This window comes from Vulpes lagopus, chromosome X (genome assembly GCF_018345385.1).
Source record: "Vulpes lagopus strain Blue_001 chromosome X, ASM1834538v1, whole genome shotgun sequence".
Taxonomy (NCBI): Eukaryota; Metazoa; Chordata; class Mammalia; order Carnivora; family Canidae; genus Vulpes; species Vulpes lagopus.
This window is the reverse complement of record NC_054848.1, coordinates 17,657,016-17,666,796: the sequence shown is the minus strand read 5'-3', so window position 1 is coordinate 17,666,796 and position 9,781 is coordinate 17,657,016. Positions and strand designations below refer to the sequence as shown.

Here is a 9,781-nt window from a genome sequence, read left to right as displayed (position 1 = left end):
AGGTGGGAAACAAAATTCTAAATCCCAAGTTCCAAGGTTTAAACAAAACCTCGGTGCATCCTTGTTATTTAATTCAGCAGGCTCTAAAGTATTAAAGTAAAAGTATTCTCTTATGGCCTGTCTGAAATTATCTTGATTTCCCTCTTATTTTATTTTATTTATTTTTGAAAAGATTTTATTTATTTATTCATAAGAGACACACACAGAGAGAGGCAGAGACACAGACAGAGGGAGAAGCAGGCTCCCTACAGGGAGTCCGACGTGGGAGTCGATCCTGGGTCTCCAGGATCACACCCCGGTCCAAGGGCGGGCGCCAAACCACTGAGCCACCCAGGCGTCCCTCCCTCTTATTTTAGATGATAGTTTCATAGGTCATATAATTCTAGGTTGAAAGTTGTTTTCACTCAGCATTTTGAGAATGTTACTTATTTTCTGGCTTATATTGTTGCTGTTGAGAAGTCTGTTGCCAGTTTAACTGTCTTTTGTTTTAGGTAATCTGCCTTGTTTTTAGTGTTCCACTCTGGCGTATTTAGATGTTCATTTCTTTTTCTTTAACTTGCTTGGAATTTGTTGCTATATGGGTCAGGGTCCAGGCAGGAGAATGGCAACCATGCTAGGTACTTCAAAACAGGATTTTTAAAAATTTTTTAAATGATTTTACTTATTTATTCATGAGAGACACAGAGAGAAAGAAAGGCAGAGACACAGGCAGAGGGAGAAGCAGGCTCCATGCAGGGAGCCCGACGTGGGACTCGATCCCAGGTCTCCAGGATCACACCCCAGGCCGAAGACAGGCGCTAAACCGCTGAGCCACCCAGGGATCCCTCAAAACAGGATTTTATAAGGGAATTGGCTACACATATATTGGAAGGTTGAAAGAGGAACAAAGGTGAGGTAGCTGGGAGATTAGAAAGCATAAAGCAGCTAGCACATCTCTAGGCCTATACTATGCCCCCCAGACATAGAATTGGGAGGGTGTGATGCTACCAGAACCTTGGAGGGTGGTGGAGGGGGCCACCATCCCAGGAATGATTGGGCTGGACGGTTGGAGGAAATGTTGTGGCTAAGGGCTAGTGGCCAGAAGGAAAAATAGGAAGTGAGCAAATTTGAGAGAAGAACTCCTGCTAGTACCCTCTTTCTACTTATGATTCGGTACTAGTGCCTCTTATTGGTGGAACCCAGGAGGAAGCCACTTGCTAAAGGAGTCTGGGAAAGCGGTTTGCAAACATCCAACCCAGTGCTACCTTGCCAGGGATAGTAGGATGAATGTGGAGCTGAAAGCTAGGTGGGTATCCAGCACTATTCGGCTTGTTGAATTTTATGTTTTGTCATCTTCACCAAACATGGCAAATTCTTTTTTTTTTAAACATGATAAATTCTTAGTCATTCTCACTTTGAATATTCTTTTTCCCTTGAGTTTTCCTTCCTCATTTTGAAAGTCCGATTAGATATAATAGTTTCTTTATCCCCTATGTCTTTTTCCCTTTCTTTAACATTTTCCATGTCTTTATCATCCTGCATTCTGGGCAGTTTCTTGAAATCCATCTTTCAGTTCGTTATTTTTAACTTCAACTTTGTTTAATCTGCTATTCTGACCAGTCCATTGATTTTCCAGTTTTAGCCATTTTATTTTTAATTTCTAGAAATTATATTTGGTTTTGTTTCAAATCTGATTTGTTGTGTTTTTTTTTTACTTTGCCTTTTTCCTTAATTATATTTTCAATTCTACATATTTAACATGCTTATTTATTATATATCATGTATCCAATGATTCCAGTATCTCTAATGTTGGCTGTTCTGATCCTTTGTTTTTGCTAATTATTGCTCATGATAGTGTTTTTTCCCTTTATATTGCAAACTCCTGTTTGTTGGAATTCTACCTGGTGGAAGTAATTAATGCCTGAGCTTAAGGTAAGTTCCTCCAGAGAAGGGTAAGATTTACCTTTGCCAAGTACCTAAGGGCCCCACTAATCTGAGGGGTCACTTAAATCTAAATCATTAATTTTTTAGGTCCCAATTAGATGGATTAGAGGTATGGTGTCCAGTTGTGGTAGGCTGCTTCTGAAATGTCTCCCAATGATCTATCATTGCCTTGTGTAATCCCCTCCCTTTGTGTGTGGGCTAGACCTACTGATGTGCTTCTAATAAATAGATTATTGCCAAAATGATGGGGTGTGGCTTCCATGATTAGATTATAAAAGACTGTGACTTCTAGCTTCCTTATATTCTCTCTCTCTCTCTCTCTCTCTCTCTCTCTCTCTCTCTCTCTCTCTCTCTCTCTCTCTCTGGCTCTTCTCATTTGCTCACTCTGATGAGACAAGTTACTGTATTTATAAGCTGTCCTATTGAGAGGCAAGTAACTGAGGGTGGCCTCTGGCCAATAGCTAGTGAGGAATTAAGGCCTTCAGACCAGCAGCCTGAAGAAACTGAAGACAATCCATAACCTCAGGAGCAGGGTTGGCAGCAGATCCTTCCCCCATTGAACCTTGAGATGACTGTGGCCCAGCTGACTTGACTGCCACCTTGTGAGAGACTCTGAGCCAGAGGACCCACCTAAGCTATGCCCAGATCCTTGACCCACAGAAACAGTGAGATTATAAATCTTACTTCAAGCCACTCACTTTTAGCGTTGTTATCAAGTAGTAGATAAGTATTACACCAATCACAAGCAGCAATAGTCCTATTCTACTCTGCACAGATTGAGCCAAATCCTTCTTATTATTTTCCATAGTAGCCATCATTCCTTAAGAGGACACTGGAACAAACTAGAAAGTGCCCAGAGGAAGACTGTTGGGGGGGAGGGGTAAGAGGTTTGGGAAAATGTGTCATATGAAGAACAAGTGAATGAATTAGGTGAGTTTTACTGAAAAATTATCTATTATGATTTTTCACATTTTAAAAAAATATTCGGGTAAAGAGACCACATCTAGAAGCAACAGGGATTATCAAGACTTATAGGCACCAAAGCTGCTAGAGGCTAGTTTGTAATTAGAAAATTTCATAGGGGCCTTTTTTTTTTTTCTCTTCCATCTATAGCCACGGCCAAGAGGGGCAAGTTTCTTCTTTACTGTCACATTCTGGGGATGGTTGGTTTGTTCTAGTTCACTCACTGAGGGTCTAGTTTCCACATTTTCTGTTCCTATTGAGGGCCCATTAAAATAGCTCAGGTCAGCAGATGACATCAGGGCAGCTACCTGTTTCAGAGCTCACTCCCTGCTCTGAATTCATGTTTTTCTCATCCTGAATTTTTTTAAAACCTTGAGGATTTCCCTTACTTTCCACTACCTCAACCATGCATTTATGAAATATTTAAAATTTTCTATTATTTTGTGTATTTTTGTCCTAGGAGATTTTTCAGGATAGCTAAATGTACCATATTACTGGAAATGGAACTCCCTACACACCTGTTTTTTAAAAAATTTTGTGATAAAATACACATAACATAAAAATTAAATTTTTAGCCTTTTTAAAAAAGATTTTATTTATTCATGAAAGACAGAGAGAGGCAGAGATACTAGCAGAGGGAGAAGCAGGCTCCCCACAGGGAGCCCAATGTGGGACTCGATCCCTGGACCGGGATCACGCCCTGAGCCAAAGGCAGATGCTCAACTGCTGAGCTACTCAGGCATCCGCATTTTTAGTCATTTTAAAGCGTACAGTTCAGTGGCATTTAGTGCGGCTACAATGATATATAACCATCATCACTATTTCCAGAACTTTTTCATCATTCCAAAGAGAAACTCTGAACCCATTAAATAATATCTTTCTATTCCCCCCTCCTCCTAGCCCCTGGTAACCTCCTACAGGCCTGTTTTTAAAGGGTTAAGTTACTGCAGATCTTTGAGAATATATCTGCTGAACTTCAGATAGTCTCAAATCCTAGGTTGAGGAAAAAAATGGTCAAAGACTATAAATTTAACATTGGGGACTTATACCAGGGAAGTGTTATTGATTATTTCTGTGCTCTATGCCAATCACAGTTCCTTTTAAAGTTGACATGTGCTGCCAATATCCATATTTTAGGAAATTGCAATTTGGCTTTTCTGCCATTCTCCAGAAGCCCTGCTGTTTCCCAATTTTACTTTTATAACCTTCAGCAAAAACAAACAAAAAACAAAACCATGCTGCGTGGAATTCTTGGTAAAGGCTAGTAGATATTGCCAAGAAGAGCAAGATCAAAGCTTACTGCTTTTTAAGTGAAAAATCTGTTGTTTGTACAGATACCCACTATCATTAAAAAGAAATATTTACTCAGTGGTACCTTTTCTATAGGAAAGTTTAATTAACATCATACCTAAGTATACGAGAAAACAAGATATATTACTGACTGAGCATTCTGTACGTCTCTCCCCATAACTGTCTAGTAAAGAGAATTTTGTCTTTGCTATCCTATTCGAGATCTTTCAGGATGCAGAGTTGGAAGAACGAGATGGACAGACCTGAGAGGTGGTTTTCCTAAGAGGAAAACATTTAGTGTAAAGCCAAGTTAAACCTGGGATTAAGTTTGAAAGAAGAGAGAGTGAAAGGAAAACCTATGTGCTGCATGCCAGAGAGAGTTTAGGGGTTTGGTTTATGAACTGGAGAGGAGAGGAAAGCTGACCTTAAGGCTGTTGCTGTAGTTATGATTCATATCCCCTTTAATATTCTTCATTGATTTCACTTTTTCCTTTTATTTTGAGACATTACTCATGTACAGTCAAGTGCACAAATCTTAAGGATCGAGCTTGATGGTTACACACCACCAAGATCAAGATACAGAACATACCAGCACCCCACATATCTTCCTCATCCCCTTCTTGGTCTGCTCACCAAGAAGTAATCACTCTTCTAGTTTCTATCACCATAGATTAATTTTTGTCTGTTTACTTAACTTCATAAAAATAGAATCATACAGTACATATTCTTTTGTGTCTGCTTTCTTTCACTCAACATTACATCCATAAGACATCAATATTGTTGGTCGCAAAAGCAGATTATTTTTTTAAAGATTTTATTTATTTATAGAGACCGAGAGAGAGAGAGAGAGAGAGAGAGAGAGAGAGAGGCAGAGACACAGGCAGAGGGAGAAGCAGGCACCATACAGAGAGCCTGACGTGGGACTTGATCCGGGGTCTCCAGGATCATGCCCTGGGCTGCAGGCGGCGCTAAACCGCTGCGCCACCGGGGCTGCCCAAGCAGATTATTTTTTAATTAAAAGCAGGTTATCTGTAGTATTCCACAAATTAATTATCTGTCGTCTACTTGACAGACATTTGGGTGTTTCAATGTTTGTCTATTATAAATACTATGAACATTCTAGTTTGTGTGTGTGTGCATATATATGTGTGTGTGTGTGTGTGTGTGTGTGTGTGCGCATATATATGTATATATGCTGGTAGACATAATCACTCTTTTATGTTGGGTGTATGTCCAGGTGTAGAATTACTGGGTCGTAGAGTGGACATATCTGTATATTTAGTATTTGTTGTTAAAAATTTTTCCAAAGCAGATGTACCAGTTTATATTCCCACCAATAATGTGAGAGAGTCCCTGTGGCTCCATATCCTTGCCTGGATTTGATATTTAAGTAATTTTTTCCAGCTGTGTTGAGATATTGACATATAAGGATTTGATGTTTTCAGGCTTTTCATTTTATGTTCTTTGAGGGGGCACAAGCAGAGATGAGAAATCCTTTTTAACTATTTTTGTTGTTAACCTCTGTTTTAGGATAAATAATTATTTTTATTTTTATTTGTTTATTTTATTTTTTTATTTAGTGAGAGGGAGACAGTGGTGTAGGAGGAGGGCAGAGGGAGAGGGACAGAATCCTAAGCAGGCTCCATACCCAGTGAAAAGGCCGATGTGGGGCTTGATCCCATGACCCTGAGGTCATGACTTGAGCCAAAATCAAGAGTTGGGACACTCAGCTGAGCCACCCAGGTGCCTCATGCTTAAGTATAAAGAATTCTATGCATAGACTGTTATATGAAGCCTTGAAAATTATCAGGGTCACAGGAGACCTGAGGTTTTGGTTTATGCAGATCCAGTTGAGCTGTTGAAGTAAGCACATATTTGAGAAGAACTGAAGATCACTGTGGTCTTGAAGGTGAAATTTTATTCTTTTTTTAAATTTTTTTTAAATTTTTATTTATTTATGATAGTCACAGAGAGAGAGAGAGAGAGAGAGAGAGAGAGAGGCAGAGACACAGGCAGAGGGAGAAGCAGGCTCCATGCACCGGGAGCCCGACGTGGGATTCGATCCCGGGTGTCCAGGATCGTGCCCTGGGCCAAAGGCAGGCGCTAAACGGCTGCGCCACCCAGGAATCCCTGAAATTTTATTCTATAAAGATAGAAGAGTGGCTCTTAAAAGACAGATGGTTGAGTAAAGACTGGCTAAAGTTGGCAAAGCTGTCAGAAGAAAGGATAAATGTATCTTTCTATTGGGCCCATTGTTAAACCTGAATGTGCATCAGAGGGCCCTTTAAACCACAGCTCACCACTCCTACCCCCCAGGGGTTCTGAGTAATCGGGTCTGGGATAGCAGAGGGATGAAGAATCTGCATTTCTAACCAGTTCCCAGGTGATGCCCATACTGCCGATCCCAAGGGCACACTGCTGTCCAACCACTGAAGTCCCTGGTTGTGATGTCCCAGTGAGGGGCAGTGGAGATGAGAGGCTGTTGGTTTTAGGATATATTTGGAGGGGTCTAGCCAATGAAACTTGATGTTAAACATTGTGATCCTAGGTTGCTCTTTAAATAGGTTTCCTGTTTGTGTTTGTGCTTTTAAGTTTTTAAATTTTACTTATTTAAAAAAAAATTAGGGGGGTGGTTGGCAGAGCCATCTAAGGCTTTATTTGGGAAAAGACACTTGAATTGGCTTTTAGTTGTGGGCATGGGCAGGGGGGTACCCAAGGCAGTAGATGCCCCCAAGGGTAGGCTGATGGCTAGAGCTGAGCCTCCAGTGTGTCTCCTGTTCTGATGTAACCTTGCACAACTCCTTCCCCCAAAGGCTCTGTGGTAGCCTCGGGAGAGGGGAGGCTGGAAGGGACCACCGTGGCTGTTCACTTGGACAGGACATCAGACGACCTGCACACCCAGTTTCACAACCATGGTCTTGGAGGAGCTGACTCAGCTGAAGGAACTGGAGCTCTCCCGCAGCTGAAGCTGGACTGGAAGTAGCTCAGGCTGTAGTCGAGGCCAAGGCTCATGAGGCCCCTGAAGGCTGAGCTCAGCCCATCTTCTGCCTCCCAGACTCCAGCTGGCTCTCCTTGCCCTCTAGTTTGCAGTAGGTGGTGATCTCGATGTGCAGGGCCTTCTTGATGTCCATGAACTCCTGCCACGCTATGTCCTGCTTGGCTCACTGCAGGGCAGTCTCCAGCTTGGCAAGCTTGGCACTGGAGTCCTTAACAGCCAGCTCCCCATGCTGCTCTGCATCAGCAGTAGTGACCTCCAAGGATGCCCTCTGGCCTTTGAGGCCCTCAATCGCGGCCTAGATGTTCTGGTTCATTTCAGAAATCTCCATCTTCTTGTGACAGCAGTCATCCCTGTGTGTTTCCCCATCAATATTGGCAGCTCCTCATACTTGATCTGGTACATGGTGTGGGCCTCAGCCTGGGTGCTGTTGGCGATGTCCTCGTACTGGACCTCGACCTGGGCAGTGATGCGGTCCAGATCCATGGAACAGCTGTGTCTGAGATTTGGGCCTGCCGCTCACCGATTTCCTCTTCATACGGCCGCCTGAAGAAGCCGCTGTCGTCGGTCAGCCCTTCCAGGTGGGACTCCAGCTCTACCTTGTTCGTGTAAGCTTCATCCACATCCTTCTTGATGAGGACACATTCATCCTCCATGTCTGTGTGCTCTCCGATCCCCTCCTCATGCTTATTCTCAATGTCCTCCAGCAGTCAATGTCCTCCAGAAGCTGGCCCAGTGTGTCCAGCTGCCACCAAAGGTTGTTGTTCGAGCTTTCAAGCATGTTGTCCTTGCTGCTCTGAGCTGTTTTCTGTTCCTGCACAAGGCTACACTTGATCTCGAGGATTTTGTTCTGCTGCTCCAGGTGCTCCAGGTGCTCTCTGCTCGGCGGGGAGCCTGCTTCGCTCTTTCCTCCCTGCTTGTGCTATCTTGGTCACTATCCCTGTCTCTCTCCCTCTCAAATAAATAAGTAAAATCGTAAAACAATTATTGGAAAGAGAGAGAGAGCACATGCTCATGTATGAGTGGTGGGGGGCAGCAGGAGAGGAGAAGCAGGCTCCCGGCAGAGCAGGGAGGCCAGAGTAGGGCTCCATCCCAGGACCCCAAGATCATGACCTGAGCCGAGGGTAGAGGCTTAGCCAACTGAGCCACCCAGGCACCCCCAAAATAAAATCTTCTAACAAAATTATGGTATATGGAATATGGATTTATGGATTTTTGACCGGTTCAATTGGGGCAAGGAGACACTGCTTAGATATTATAATGAGGATTGCCAAACAACAGAAGAAAATTCTCCATTTTTTCCTTTAAAATATTAAAAAAAATTTTTTTATTGGAGTTCAATTTGCCAACATACAGCATAACACCCAGAGCTCATCCAACCAAGTGCCCCCTCAGTGCCCATCACCCAGTCACCCCAACTAAAATATTTTATTTTTTAAGTAATCTCTCTACACACAACGGGGGGCTTAAACCCACAACCCTGAGATGAAAAGTCATATGGTCCACTAACTGATACAGTCAGGTACCCCTCCGTTTATTTTCTAATATTTTTTGATAACTAAGAAATAGGCAGAAAGCTAATTTTTAAAATTTCTATTTTTATCACCTTTATGCAAAGCACATATTGTCAACAATAATTCTGATAGGTGACTTGAAAAATTTAGCTTGTATCTTCTGGGCAAATTCTGTACAATATTGTGTACAGTATTCACAATGCACATTTTATCCATTTGAATTTAATGGGTTTTGGTGAGAATTGCAAACTGGATATCTGTACTTGGCACTTGGAAATTTTCATTTACTTATTCAGTTATCTTATCAGTGGCACAATTAAAGATTGCTGAATTATCCATTCAGCTACAAAACTGCCAAAGGTCAAAATCTCTAATACTGGTTTTCAGCATACTGACAGGCCAAAGCAAACGATGCAAAAATTTTAAAATATTTTCAGAGCTCAGCAAAATTTTGGCCAAGGAAAGTTTTCATGCAGGAAACATGATGCAAATATCTATTTTTTCTTACCTTTCAGAAAATGGAATTGTCCACTATACAGTAATACATAATTCCAACAAACTCTTCTGCATCCAATTAGCTAAAAAAAGAACTAAGCATCAAAAGGCAATTATCTGTAGCAAAAGCATTTTATCTCTGGAGATACCAATAAAGGTTTCATTCCTTTTGAAAAATAGGAAAAAGTTATTTTCCAGCCAAATATAAACAATCTTCTTGCATACTGTTATTTTTTGTTCCAGTGTTTTTAAGTGGAGACACCCATCAGAATCACTTGAAGAGGGGTGCATCTTCAATATACCCCTGGTCCTGGCCCCTGGCTGGATGCAAGGCTGGGATTCTCTGAGGCTGAAGCATGGACATGTTTGTGTTTGCATGTTTTTTAGGATCCCATAGGCCCTCCATTTTGGGCCACATGGCAGTTTGGAGAATTTGAAAGCCCTTCTGCTATAGAACACCTAGAAGTACTGGATAAAGTGAGGCAAGTATCTTAAAAAAAAAAGAGTTAATTTTTTTAGTAATCTTTACCTCCAATATGGGGCTCAAACTCATGACCTGGAGGTCAAGAGTCACATGCTCTCTGACTGAGCCAGCCAGGTG

The 9,781-nt window shown here is 41.9% G+C and overlaps 1 pseudogene; it reads right to left on the bottom strand.

Annotated features, from left to right (window-relative positions):
* Positions 1 to 7,208: 7,208 nt before the first annotated feature.
* Positions 7,209 to 9,544, bottom strand: LOC121482437 (annotated as a pseudogene).
* Between the last annotated feature and the right edge of the window lie 237 nt (positions 9,545 to 9,781).